Source organism: Dendropsophus ebraccatus, chromosome 13, assembly GCF_027789765.1.
Source record: "Dendropsophus ebraccatus isolate aDenEbr1 chromosome 13, aDenEbr1.pat, whole genome shotgun sequence".
NCBI classification, from domain to species: domain Eukaryota; kingdom Metazoa; phylum Chordata; class Amphibia; order Anura; family Hylidae; genus Dendropsophus; species Dendropsophus ebraccatus.
Genome location: NC_091466.1, coordinates 20,372,675 through 20,387,905, shown reverse-complemented (window position 1 = coordinate 20,387,905; position 15,231 = coordinate 20,372,675).

The window sequence follows — 15,231 nt, the reverse complement described above, 5'->3', positions numbered from 1 at the left end:
GTCTTATATAGTAGACAGCCCTCCCTAGTAGTCTCATATAGTAGCCTGCTCTCCCCATAGTCTCTTATATAGTAGCCAGCCCTTCCCCATAGTCTCATATATAGTAGCCAGCCCTTCCCCACAGTCTCATATATAGTAGCCAGCCCTCCCCAGTAGTCTCATATATAGTAGCCAGCCCTCCCCAGTAGTCTCATATAGTAGCCAGTCCTCCTTATACTCTCATATAGTAGCCAGCCCTTCCCAATAGTCTCATATAGTAGCCAGCCTTCCCCCATAGTCTCTTATATTGTAGCCATGGTGGGCCAGATGTAATTCAAACTCTAAATTGCCTGAAGGGCCAAAAATAATGGGACCACTGGCCAGATTTGGCCCACGGGACAGAGTTTGACATGACTGATCTGTGTAATAACAGATTAGGGGATGGGGGATAAGTTTTCCTCTTACCGTTAATACCGTGAATATTGGGAAACACCTGATTGTCCATGGAGAGAAAGTCTTGAAGATGGCAATGTGAGGTTTGGATTATGAAGGTGGGTAGTCTTGGATAATTTACAAAGCAAAGAATGTGGGTAGGAGGGCAGACGGACATGAGGAAGGCGATGTAGGGAGGTGGAGCTCTGAGGACAGCTTTGGGGTTTAGACTGACGATTGAAATTATGTTCTGTATTAGATGGACAACCTGTGTGGTGACTGGTATAGACACGGCACTGGTTTTTACATTCAACATAGACTGGGGAGGGAGTGAAAAATGAAATATCAGCAGGTTATAAGAATCTAGTGCAGAATCGCGCATGGGTGCTGAGGATGAAGGTATGTCCCTTACCATCATCCTTTGCACAATTCCAGAGCAGTTTTAATGTAATCCTGTGTACGGCCTGAGGGTCGCTTGTAGCAAAACACCGATCCACTCCCATCTGGCCCACCCCTCCTAATGATTATCAGTTGGGTTGGCTACAGTTGGGTTGGTACTGCAGTACCGGCCAGATGATTTGTAGCGCTGCAGAGTTCTCATGCGGGCGCATTAGTGCACGCCCACATCAGAATTCCCCACTGCTCACTATGGTGTGTGCAGTCGGAGCAGCTCGCTCCCGTGTGCACTAACTGGGTTTTCTGCGGCCGCTATTCAATGAATAGCGGCCGCAGAAAACTGACTTTATTACGGTGCCGCTAGGGATCCCGGCCGGAGTGTATACTATGTGTATACACTCCGCCCGCGGTTATTTCAGAAGGCAGCACTACGTAAGTTCCGTGGGAATCACGGCCGTTGTAACAACAACAGAACTTGACAAAATGAGTGAAATATCTACAGGATTTCTCACAACCATAATATATATATATATATATATATATATATATATACACACATACTTTTTCTTTAGTAATTCATGTCATATATTGTATTATAAGTGAAAAAGAAATTTTTTTGCCGAAACGTTGCATGTGTTAATTTGTTACAGATTGTCCTGACCTTTCGTGATTTTGATTTGGAGTTTTACAGTTCCTGCATATATGACTATGTAGAATTGAGGAGTGGGACTACCCTGTACGGCCCACTCTGTGGAAAAGAAAATGACATTGTAATTAAATCTAAAATCAACTCCCTGAAGCTGCACTTTGTTAGCGATGGCTCCTATCAGTATAAAGGGTTCATGGCATCATATATAATACGTGAGTACTACAACCCCATTGATATATGGTCTTCACATATGTGGCACACTATATATACAGGTGGACTGTTACAATGTATGGTAAAAGTTATGAATAATTGTATCATCATGTTAAAGGGAACCTGTCACCCCCCGTGCCGGGGTGACAGGCTCCCGACCCCCCGTTAGAACCCCCTATACTCACCTCATCGCGCCGGGTCCCGCTTCTGGATTCGGTCGGGTCACGGAAATCTCAGCCGCTGCAGCCCGGCGCGCACGCTGAGAGATGAGTCCAACACCCATAGAGAATGACAGGAGAGTCCAGCGCTCCGTCATTCTCTATGAGCGTTGGACTCATCTCTCAGCGCGCGCCGGGCTGCAGCGGCTGAGATCTCCGTGACCCGACCGAATCCAGAAACGGGACCCGGCGCGATGAGGTGAGTTATAGGGGGTTCTAACGGGGGGTCGGGAGCCTGTCACCCCGGCACGGGGGGTGACAGGTTCCGTTTAAGAGTTTGATATGGTAAGATAGAATGATACGTCATATCAATATATTTGTAGAATTAATCATGGGGGCTTTTTATTATATCGAAAAAATGACCACACATAAAATCCAAACACTATTAGGCTATGTTCCCACTGCGTAAGAGACCAGCCGTTGCGTGACCCCGGCCGGGTCACAGAACGGCCAGTCTCTGCCCGCATCATCGCGGCCGGTACTTAAGTGCCGGCCGGATGATCCGTCCGGCCGCAGAGCTCTGATGCGGGCGCATCAGCGCGCCCGCATCAGAGCTTCCCATAGCCCACAGTGAAGCGAGCGGCCGGAGACGCTCGCTTCACTGTGTGAACTGACAGGTCATTAAGGGTGGTCGGGGGCCCGTGTGAATAAGAATAATAAGAACAAAAATAAAATAAACCTTGAGGTAGTATGTGGACCAGCGCTGTCACCGGGAAGAAGACGACTTGCAATCCCAATGAAAGATTATAACTTTAATGGAAAGGCACAGTGTTATCATGTTTCGGGAGACAGTACTCCCTTCCTCAGAACAAGCATGCATAAGGAACAGATGGTAATGACTTGATTTAAATAACATTGAAAGCTCGCCAAACCCGCCTAGTGGGCGGGGAAAGGAGGGTGAGATACAAATAGTTCATTGCAATATGCATAAATCAAAATAAAGGACACAACATATAAATCATACGTATATAAATCATATGGAGGGGTTAGCACAGCTAAAACTGTAGCTATAAACAGAGTACTAACTGTAGACATGCTCTCGCTCCTACGTAGGTATAAAGTGCCGTGCGGCTCAGGAGAATCACCATAGAGCTGTCACGGAGTGCAAAAAGGGTGTGGTCAGCAAGCTCTCACTTGAGCTAATGTGCTGGCTAAGTAAAACAGTGTAACTGCAATAGTGTTAAAGCGCCGTGCGGCACAGAGGGGAGAATCCCCATAGAGCCGTTGCGGAGCGCTAAAAGGGCGTAACAGAACAAAGACGTGACCATAGCTGTAAACTTAAAGCGTAACTGTCATGTTTTTTTTTTATTGCAGAAATCAGTAGTATAAGCGTTTTTAAGAAACTCTGTAATAGGTTTTATCAGCCAAAAAAGCCTCCTTCTGTACTCAAGAAGCAATCTCCCAGCCTCCCCCCCCCCCCCCCGACTTCTTATCTGTGCATTATCAGGCAAATCCTGAATTTTAAGATATAAATAATGAGATGATATCATAATGATGTGTACTAATCATATAAGAATATAGAAAGTAATGGTATAAAAGGGGAGAGAGGGGAGGCGGCAGAGCTGACAGGCGCCCGCCCGGTGCGCGTCCTGCCTTCTCTCCTGTCCCCCACCGGTCTCCATACATAGAAACCGGAAGCCTGAGGCTTCCGGTTTCTATGACTACCATCGGGGCTCTGCGATCAGTTCGCAGAGCCCCAATGGACACCGGAGAGACAGTTCTCCCTCAGTAGAGGGAGAATTGTCTCTCCAGAGCCCTATAGATACTGCGGTCGTGCTGACCGCATTATTTATAGGACTAACTCTCAACACCGGAGCTAAGCTCCAGGGCTCAGCTCCGGTGCTGAGAAATCCGGAAGGTCCCCGGCTATCACTGATAGCCGGGACCCGCCGCGGATGACACAGGCATAGCTCCTACGCCTGTGTCATCCTCTGCAGTAAATTCACGTTAAAGATCCAGTAATCCAGAAGGTTAAAGATCCAGTCATTTTCACGTCTACGTAACTTCTGGAATCTTTGGCCGCCTATTGGGACATGTTCAATAGGGCTAATAGTAAAAGAGGAAAAATTGCAATTGTTACATAACGTCGCATGGCGGGATACGCTATGGAGGACGTATCCTCTCATTGGAGCTATGTTAGATCCATTTTTTATCCCCTCCACAGTCGAGGAAACTACCTTGAAACGTTCTCGGCTCTAGTTCAGGCAGATTTGGAAGCTCTGACATCACTCCCCAACCATGCCCCACAGAACCTCACCCCCATAGAGAAACGTACCCTCGTGTCACTGTCTAATAATACTTCTATTGTCATCAAAACAGCTGACAAAGGGGGAGGAATAGTTGTTCTAGATCGGGAGGATTACCTTGTAGAAGCCAATAGACTTCTGGCTGATCTTCAATTTTATATTCCATTAGATTCTAATCCCTTAGTAAAATATACAAAGGAATACACAGAGTTTATTGAAAGAGGTCGCATGTCAGGGGCAATCTCAAAATCGGAATTAGACTTTCTAACCATGTCAGAACCAGTTTTAGCAACTTTTTACTATCTTCCAAAGGTCCATAAAAACATCACACGACCTCCCGGAAGACCCATCATCTCCGGGATTAATTCATTAACTTCAGATCTTTCAAGATATGCTGACACTTTCCTGCAAAAATACGTTCAGGCCCTGACCTCATATACTCGTGATTCCTCACATTTTATAGAACAAATCACATCTATTTCTTGGCAAGATAATTTTCTACTTACTATGGATATATCCTCATTATATACAATGATAGACCACTCCTTGGGGGGAAAAGCAGTTAACGAGTTCCTTGATAGTGACCCTAACATGCCGGAGGTTCAAAAAAAGTTTATACTAGAGGCTATTCAATTTATTTTAGATCATAATATATTTCATTTTAATCATAAAATTTATAAACAAAACAAGGGTACTGCGATGGGCAGTACCTTTGCGCCCAGTTTTGCTAACCTATTTGTGGGCAGTTTTGAAAAGAAGGTAATTTACCAACACCCTCTGTTTTTAAAGTGTGTGCACTATTGCTGGTATATCGACGACATTTTTATTGTATGGGAGGGCACTGAAGTTGAACTATTATCTTTTATCACTGATATTAATACCAATGCATGGGAACTGGAGTTTACGCATAATGTTTTTAAAAACCATGCTGAGTTTTTAAACGTCATTGTCTTTCACGATAGAGGTAAGATACTCACCGAGACTTTTTATTAAAAGCGTAGATGGGAATAATTATCTCCATTACAATAGTGGCCACTATCAGAAATAGTTAAATAATATACCTTTTGGCCAGTTTAGGAGAATCCGTAGGAATTGCACCAGGATCAGTGATTATAGGGTCCAAAGTCAAGTCCTTGCTAAAAGATTTAATGCTAAGAAATATCCAGCCTCTCTCATCCACAATGCCAGAAAAAAAGCTGCACTTCTTAGTCCAACGCAATGTTTACAGCCAGGGAAAAAGAAGCAAATTCAAGGAGCTGATAAGAAGGATTTTGGTATAAACTTTATCACTACATATTTCTCTGATCACAAAAATATAAAACTTATTCTTAATAAGCACTGGAATATATTACGCTGTGACCCATTCCTGAAGGATATCATACCCAACCATACGGGGGTTACATTTTGGAGGGCTAGGTCTCTCAAGAATATTCTAGCACCTAGTGTCCTTAAAAATGTTACGAAAACTAACATCTCGGCATCCTCATCGTCCACCTTTTTGGCTAAACAATTAGGAAGTTTTAAATGTGGTATAAAAAATGTAAATGCTGTAACTAGGGATGGTCCGAAACTGCCGAGGTTCGGGTTTGAATGAACCCGAACGCTCGCAACAGATTCCCGCTGTCTGCTCGCTCTGTGAAGCGGGTGAATACAGCAGGAGGACCGCCTGGGAAACTGGGATACAGCCTATGGCTATGGCTGTATCCCAGTTTTCCAGGCGGTCCTCCCGCTGTATCCACCCTCTCCACGGAGCGGGCAGACAGTGGGAATCATTACCGAGAGTTCGGGTTCGAACGAACCCAAACCGAACTCGGTTCGGACCATCCCTAGCTGTAAAAATATTACTCATAGGGCCACTAATTTTAAATCAACTGTGACAGGGGAGTCTTATCCTATTAGATCGTTCTTATCTTGCAGCACCACTTTTGTTGTTCATTTGCTCACTTGCACTTGTGGAATTCAGTATATAGGTCGTACCACCAAGACACTGCGGGCAAAAATTAACCAACATAGGTCCAATGTTGAGAGGATACGTCCTCCATAGCGTATTCCGCCATGCCACGTTATGTAACAATTGCAATTTTTCCTCTTTTACTATTACCCCTATTGAACATGTCCCAATAGGCGGCCAAAGATTCCAGAAGTTACGTAGACGTGAAAATTACTGGATCTTTAAAATGAAGACCCTAATACCACAAGGTCTTAATGAATATATTGAGAACGTACTTAATTGATTGGTTCCTTACATACTACCCTGATCACATTACAGTTATGAGATATGATATATTTATTGTTGTCTACATTTTTTACTTGATGAACATAGATTTTTACATTATTTATTTATATTATACATCATATTTAGCTCAAGTGAGAGCTTGCTGACCATGCCCCTTTTGCACTCTGTGACGGCTCTATGGGGATTCTCCTGAGTCGCACGGCACTTTATACCTACGTAGGAGCAAGGGCGTGTCTACATTTAGTTAGAACTCTGTTTATAGCTACAGTATTAGCTGTGCTAACCCCTCCATATGATTTATATACATATGTTTTATATGTTGTGTCCTTTTTTTTTGATTTATGCATATTGCAATGAACTATTTGTATCTCACCCTCCTTTCCCCACCCACTAGGCGAGTTTGGCGAGCTTTCAATGTTATTTAAATCCAGTCATTACCTTCTGTTCCTTATGCACGCTTGTTCTGAGGCAGGGAGTACTGTCTCCCGAAACATGTTAACACTGTGCCTTTCCATTAAAGTTATAATCTTTCATTGTGATTGCAAGTCGGCTTCCTCCCGGTGACAGCGCTGGTTCACATACTACCAAGTTTATTTTATTTTTTTGTTTTCATTTTCTAAAAAAAAAAGAGAGAGCGAGCCCATGGAGCCTTATTTAGGAGTCTTGAAACACAGGACTAGCCAGATACTAGCCAGATAAACTAAATTGTTTATCGTTAACCTGAAATTGTTCACCATATTACATTGTTTGTTGGGATCACCATATTGATCCCAACAAACAATTATCAGCGAACAATTAGTGAATGTAATTGATGAGGGTTGATATGTCTTATAAAGGGGGCTGTGGACCGCCGAAATGCATCACATTCATGCAATAAAGAAAGGTTTTGATGCCAAGAGAGCCCTACAGCGTCTTTCTCCAAACAGAGAAGTTCCAAGCTGGGTTTTCAAATCGGGTTTCAGTGCCAAAATATGATTCATCATCTTTCTACTGTAGTTGCGATTAGTGATGAGCGAGCATGCTCGTCCGAGCTTGGTACTCGTTCGAGAATTAGGGTACTCGATGGTACTCGTTACTCGCACAAGAATCTTGCGATACTCGAGAAGATCTCATTATCCGTTTCCTGTAAGTTTGGGCGCTATTTCTCAGCCAATAAACATGCAGGACACTCTTTGGTACACCCTGCGATCACGTGGGACCCATACATGTCTATAGCAGCGATTGGTTGGCCAGATCAGATGACCCTCCCAGTGGGAGGGAATTCCCTCCCCTCTATGACGCGGCTCCATTAGAATCAATGGAGCCGTGTCATAGAGGGGAGGGAATTCCCTCCCACTGGGGGCGGGCCGCCTACCTCCAGTGCTTTAGCACTGGCCGGTAACCGTGGATAGAAAGGTGCCGTACACGGGAACCGGGCCGCGGTTCGAAAAAAGGACCGCGGCACCGACTTCCCCTGACAGCGCCGCTCTATCCCTTTGTCATGTTAAACAGGATGTACCTGGTGGTACATCCTCTTGAAGAGACCCTGGAATTTGAGAACACGGGGAACCATGAAAACAGAGGTAGCATATCATGAACCAGCCAAAAATTCAGCCTGACACAGCATGGCCGGGAGGACAGAGTGTACAAGGTAGAAGCGGTAGCCAGTCAGCCTCCCCAAAATTATGCCAGACACAGCATGGCATTCAGCACACCGAGATCCATTACAAGTGATTGAGGAAGCTAGTGAGCCTCCCAAAAATTAGGCCAGACAAAGCATGGCAGTGAGGAAACAGAGAACCATGAGAAAAGAGTGAGGAAGCAAGTGAGCCTCCCAAAAATTAGGACAGACACTGCATGGCATTCAGCACACAGAGAACCATTACAAGTGAGTGAGGAAGCTAGTGAGGCTCCCCAAAACTAGGCCAGACAGTGCAGGGCCTTGAACACACAAAGAACCATTACAAGTGAATGAGGAAGCTAGTGAGGCTCCCTAAAACTAGGCCAGACACAGCATGGCATTCAGCACACAGAGAACCATAACAAGTGAGTGAGGAAGCTAGTGAGGCTCCCCAAAACTAGTTCAGACAGTGCATGGCCTTGAACAGTACACTTAATGCCTCTCGACCAGGGGTGGCGAGGCTCCAGCCACAGCTAGACAAAAAAAAATAAACAGCTGCCCGGTTGGCGGGGGCGGTTGGCGGGCCCCCGGCAACCAGTCCCGCTCCTCCTCAGACGTAGTGTGACGTCAGAGCATGGCAGTTAGGTCACAGAGAACCATTAGAAGTCAGTGAGGAAGCAATTGAGCCTCCCAATAATTAGGCCAGACCCTGTATGGCGGAAGAAGACTTTGCAGTTGGCTGATAATTGTAGGAAGAGGAGGAGGAGGAGGAGAGGAGATACCAAGAATCTTCATGCTCAGCTGCTTTCCCCGGGTGGACAGTTTAATTCCGGTGAAATCCAGTCTTTGTTCATTTTTATAAACTTCAGCCTGTCAGCGCTGTCAGTGGACAGGCGGGTGCGCTTATCACGCTAGCGGAAGGGCAGGCCAGCACCTCCAAGGTGTAAAGCGCCAGTTCGGGCCATGTATCCAGCTTTGAAACCCAGTAGTTGTAGGTAGCAGAGTGATCGGGAAGGACGGTGGTATGGTTAGCAAGGTACTCCCTCACCATCTTCCTGAAGGCTTCCCCCCTACTCTGTCTAGACTGGGGACGGTTGACATAGTCTTGCTGGGGTTCCATGAAACTGTCAAAGGCCTTGGAGAGTGTTGCCCTGCCCCTTGATAAGCTGCCTGCTCCACTGCTCCACGTCCACTCCTCATTGTAGATTTGAGGTAGCTGACTGACCTACCACTTCGCAATGAGGTTGACATCTGGCATTCCACAATGGCTCTGCGTTGCTGGTAAACCCTGGCTACCATCTGGAGGGTGGAATTCCACCTTGTTGACACGTCGCACAGCAGTCTGTGAGCTGGAAGTTGCAAGCGCCTTTGCATTGCCCTAAGGGTGCCAGCATCCTTGGTTGACTTGCGGAAATGCGCACAGATGCCGCAATTGGGGTAGGTCTTAAGAAACAGCTGCACCACTAGATTGAACACGTGGGCCAGGCATGGTACATGTGTGAGGCTGCCGAGTTGCAGAGCCACCACCGGGTTTCGCCCGTTGTCACACACAACCATGCCTGGTTTGAGGTTCCGTGGCGCGAGCCAAAAATTTGACTGCGCTGTGATGCACTGCAACAGCTCCTGGGCCGTGTGCCTCTTGTTGCCTAAGCTCAGCAGTTTCAACACCGCCTGTTGGCGCTTACCCACCGCACTGCTGATGCTACGAGATGGAGGCGACGTGCTCGTGGAGGGTAATAGAGAGGAGGAGGAAGAAGAGGAGGAGAAAGAGGTGTACAACTCATGAGAGACCACAACCGAGGTAGGCCCCACAATCCTCGGGGTGGGCAGCACATGAGTGGAACCAGGGTCAGACTCTGTCCCAGCCTCCACCAAGTTGACCCAATGTGCCGTCAGGGAGATATAGTGTCCCTGCCCGCCAGCACTTGTTAGGTGGACATTGTCGCTGACCGCGTTGGTCAGGGCACGTATGATGTTATCCGACACCTTGAAAAGTAGTGACAGCTGGGGACAGAGTACCGAGGGACAGCCACCGCCATGAGGTTTTTAAAAGCCTCTGTCTCTACCAGCCGATAGGGCAGCATCTCCAAGCTCAGCTGTTTACCTATGTGCACATTTAGGGCTTGTGCATGCGGGTGAGTGGCAGTGTGTTTGCGCTTACGTTCAAAGGTCTGCTGCAGGGACAGTTGATGCAGCGCTTGGACACCTTGCTGGAGGTTGTGGGGATAGTGCAGGTGAAGGGGTGCGTGTAGGGCGGGAGGCGCTCGTGTCTGGCGCCTGAGCGGGGGGACTGACAGAGCAAGCACGTGACACAGGGGAATGAGCAGGTGTGCGACTTGTACTCGCTGAACGGCCTTGGTTCCACTGAGTGGGGTGTTTAGCACTCATATGCCTGCGCATGCTGGTAGTGGTGGCTACCCTGCTGATCCTTGCGTGGCACACATTGCACACTACAGTCCGTCGGTCATCCGCAGTTTCTTTAAAAAAAACCTCCAGACTTGGGAACATCTAGCCCTGGCCACGTGAGTTTGACTCCGTGAAACAGTATCTGATCTACCCGCTCTGCCCCTTCTTCTCCCTGTGCCCACCCCTATTCCTCTTCCAACCAGTCCTGCGGGTGAACTTGCCTCCCCCTCAGAAGCACGTTTTTCACTAGGCCTATCCACCCAGCTCGGGTCAGTCACCTCGTCCTCATCCACTTGCTCCTCATTCTCTTCCTCACTTTGAGTTACATCTATGACAACAACCTCACTGTCTGACAACCGGGTCTCATCATCATCAGACACCTCTTCCAACCCCACTTGCAAGTCCCCACTCTCATCACCCACTGACTGCGGGAGCTGCATAGTTTAGGCATCAGGACAGATCGAATGCTTCGTTTGCTCCGACTCAGGAAAGGGTCCAGAAAAGAGTTCCTGGGATCATGGTGGTGGATCTGAATCCCTTCTTTCCCTGGAGGGGCCAGGCTGTGGGGAAGGAGGCTGAGCTAATGGAGCAAGGATTCCACTCCCTTGGGTAGTGTGGGTGGACTGCGTGGAAGACTGGGTGGTGGATAAGTTACTGGACACATTATCCGCTATTCACGTGATCACCTGTTCACACTGCTGTGGTTTCAGTTGGGCAAAGAAGCTAGGGAGTGGACGTCTGCGGTGTTCCACTGCTACCTCCTCAACAGGTGCTGCTGTGTCACCCTGCCCTGAACCACGGCCTCACGCAACCCCTTCACTTCAAACCCCACGGCCACGCCCTCGACCCTTACCCCTGGGATTCACCATTTTATGGACACTGCACAGTATGGAACTTAGATAGGCCTTGCATATGAAATACAGAAATCAGGAAAAATACTTGGAGTACCCACTGGTTTGGTGGGGCTGTACGGTACAATCTGGTATTGGCATGAACTATACACACTCTGACACCCCCTTCCAACCAGCAGTAAAGTTCTATGCAGGATGTACTACAAATCCCAGCAATACACTGTAGTGCCCACTAGTTCAGGGGGGGCTGGATGGTTCAATCTGTTATTGGCATGTACTATACACACTCTGACACCCCCTTCCAATCAGCAGTAAAGTTCTATGCAGGATGTACTACAAATACCAGCAATACAGTGTAGTGGCAACTAGTCTAGGCGGGGGGGGGGGGGGGGGGGGGGGCTGGATATTTCAATCTGGTATTGGCGTGAACTATACACACTCTGACACCCCCTTCAAATTCAGCAGTGAAGTTGTATGCAGGATGTACTACAAATCCCAGCAATACAGTGTAATATAGCAGCACCACCAGCCCCAAAATAAAAAAAAGAGTACACTGAGCACTTCTTAGGGGTCTGTATGCAACATCTAATGTCCCCTTTTTGCCTGCAGCCGATCACCACAGTGTGCTGGTGATATCGTGGTAGCAGCACTGCAAGTCCCAGCCAGCAGTCTGTAGTAATACTATTAAAAAATGCTTTTAAGCCCTAAAAAGGGCTGTTTGTTTGTATTGCTAGTATATACCCTGCCTACTGGAACGCTAAATCCTACACTGACACTCTCCCTGAGTAGCAGCAGCTCTGTCCCTGATCTCTCACAGCATGCGTCTGAAGCGATCACTACCGGCGCCGAGTTTTATATGGCAGGGTCATCTGATCTGGCCAACCAATCGCTGCTATCGACATGTATGGGTCCCACGTCATCGCAGGATGTACCAAAGAGTCTCCTGCATGTTTATTGGCTGAGAAATAGCGCCCAAACTTACAGGAAACGGATGATGAGATTTTCTTGAGTATCGAGAGATGCTTGTCCGAGTAACGAGTACCATCGAGTACCCTAATACTTGATCGAGTACTATTTTATGATTTTGTGGCTGGTGGTGCTGCTGTACTACATTGCATTGCTGGGATTTGTAGTACACCTGCATAGAACTTTACTGCTCATTGTAAGGGGGTGTCACAGAGTGTGTATAGGTGCAGCAACCACCAGATTGTATACCACAGCCCCCCTAAACTAGTGGTACCACTAGTATTTTTTCTGATTTCTGTATTTCATACACAAGGCCTATCTAAGTTCACAACTGCTTGGACAGAGTAAAGGGGGTGTCACAGAGTGTGTATAGGTGCAGCCACTACCAGATTGTATCCCACAGCCCCCCAAAACTAATGGGACCACAAGTATTTTTTTCTGATTTCTGTATTTCATACGCAAGGCCTATCTAAGTTCACAACTGCTTGCACAGACTAAAGGGGTTGTCACAGAGTGTGTATACTGTAAGTGCAGCCTCTACCAGATTGTATCCCACAGCCCCCCTAAACTAGTGGTACCACTAGTATTTTTTCTTTCTGATTTCTGTATTTCATACACAAGGCATATCTAAGTTCACAACTGCTTGCACAGAGTAAAGGGGGTGTCACAGAGTGTATTGGTGCAGCCACCACCAGATTGTATCCCACAGGCCCAAGGCACAAGCGGCTCCCTCCCTACACCCACCCCTTCACCTCCACTATGCTCAAAGTCAGACTCCAGACTGCTGGCTTGGACATGCAGTGCAGCTACCAAGATTTTAGCAGCACACTGTGGTGATTGGCTGCTGGCAGAAAGGGGACAGCAGGTGTTGCATACAGACCCCTAAGAAGTCCTCAGTACTATTATATTATTATTACTATTATTATATAGTATATACCACCACCTTTCACAGGGCAATTAGCAGTGAGCTTTGATGTGACTGCAGTCATAAATGAAGAAATAAGAAAATATACAGGTCACACTAGTTTCTGGAGGTTGTCGTATACAATCTGTGGGTAACTGTAGCTATATAGTATAAAGTATATGTCACCATCTTTCACAGGGCAATTAGCAGTGAGCTTGGATGTGACTGCAGTCATAAATGAAGAAATAAGAAAATATACAGGACAGGTCACACTAGTTTCTGGAGGTTGTCCTATACAATCTGTGGGTAACTGCAGCTACTGTATATAGTATATGCCACCATCTTTCACAGGGCATTTAGCAGTGAGCTTGGATGTGACTCACCACTTCTCCCCAAAGCTTATTGGATTTTAAGTTTGAGTTTGACTTGGAGGTGCTGGGCTGCCCTGCCCCCAGCGTGTTGTCAGAGCGGGTCGTCAGTGCAGCTGGTGGCATCATCATTCACTAATAAGCCTGTCAACTGACAGCGCTGACAGGCTGACGTTTATTAATTTTATTATTTCTTTATTTCTTATTAAAGCCATATCCAAGCTCATTGCTAATTTCCCTGTGTAATTAGCAGTGAGCTTGGTTGCGTGTGACAAGGGGCGGAACCTGGTGGCGACTCTGCAACTCGGCAGCCTCACACATGCACCATGCCTGGCCCACGTCTTCAACCTAGTGTTGCTGTCGTTCCTTAAATCCTACCCCAATTTGGCTGACAAGATCACCAGGAAAAGTTACTCCAACTGCTTCAGTCAAATTCAAAGTCAAATTGAAACTCAAAACAGCGGTGGGGGGAGTGCAGGGAATGTTACCCCAACTGCTACAGTCAAATTCAATTTAGCATTCTTGTCCATTTCAAGCCATATTATGTGTGAATGTCATCTTACGGGTGGCCTCTGCCGTCCTTTTACCAGTACCGTCTACCTTCCTTGGATGTTGTAGCCTTTTTGAAGTCAGGATTGACCAGGTCTTTTTAATACACAGGCTACAGCACTTGCCCTCTCTTAGAGACTCTTTAAAGGATTGAAAGTGTAGTCATTCAAATTCTGGGGCCTCTTAAGAAGACTGTATTTTTGTTCTTCGTCCCTACCTCCAAAGATATGTCTCTCCCGCACAACTGCATGAGGGTGTGAGGCTAAATCTAGCCATAATCATAAGTAATAATTTTAATTGGATGATTGTATTGTCCATCTTGGTCTAGGTCAGTGGTGTCAGGCTAAGTTTTTGGGTGGTCCATATGCTACCTGTGTTTGAATGGTTCCCTGTGTCCCCTTTTTGGAACCTCATGGCGGTTGCAGCCCCTTGGTACTCTACTGGGTCAGGCCTAATTTTTGTGAGGTTCCACGCCTGCCTCATCTAAAGGCCGGTAATGGCCACTTTATGGTCTTTTTTTCTTCAATTTAAATTTTGAAATCAAATCTACTTCAATTCAAGTGCTATTTTGCAGGGCTGTCTGGTCATCTATTATATCTCCAAGATACACGCCACTGTTCAAAGGAACAGACAGTGAAAATGGTGGATCCTAATTTAGCATCCACCTTTTGTTGTCCATTTCATACCAGACAATCTGTGGATGTTGTTGTAGCCTTTTTGAAGGCACGATTGACCAGGCCTTTCACCAGTACCGTCTACCTTTCTTGGATGTTGTTGCATTTTTGAAGGCAGGATTGACCATGTCTTTAGACAGGCCACTTGCCCTCTCTTAGAGACTCTTTAAAGAATTGAAAGTGTATTCATTCGTTCAAATCAAATTCCGGGGCCTCTTGAGAAGACTGTATTGTAATTCTTCATCCCTACCTCCAAAGATATGCCTCTCACGCACAAGTGCATGAGGGTGTGAGGCTAAATCTAGCCATAATCCGGCTATTTTAGTTTTAGGAACAGCAGCAGCACTGCCATGGGTAAGTGCCCACGAGTAAGTGGGTAAGTGCTGCTGAACAGCACCTTCTACCTTCCTTGGATGTTTTAGCAGTTTTGAAGACAGGATTGACCAGGCCTTTCACCAGTAGCTTTTATCCTTTCTCTGATGTTGTAGTAGCCTTTTTGAAGGCAGGATTGACCAGGCCTTTCACCAGTACTTTCTACCTTCCTTGT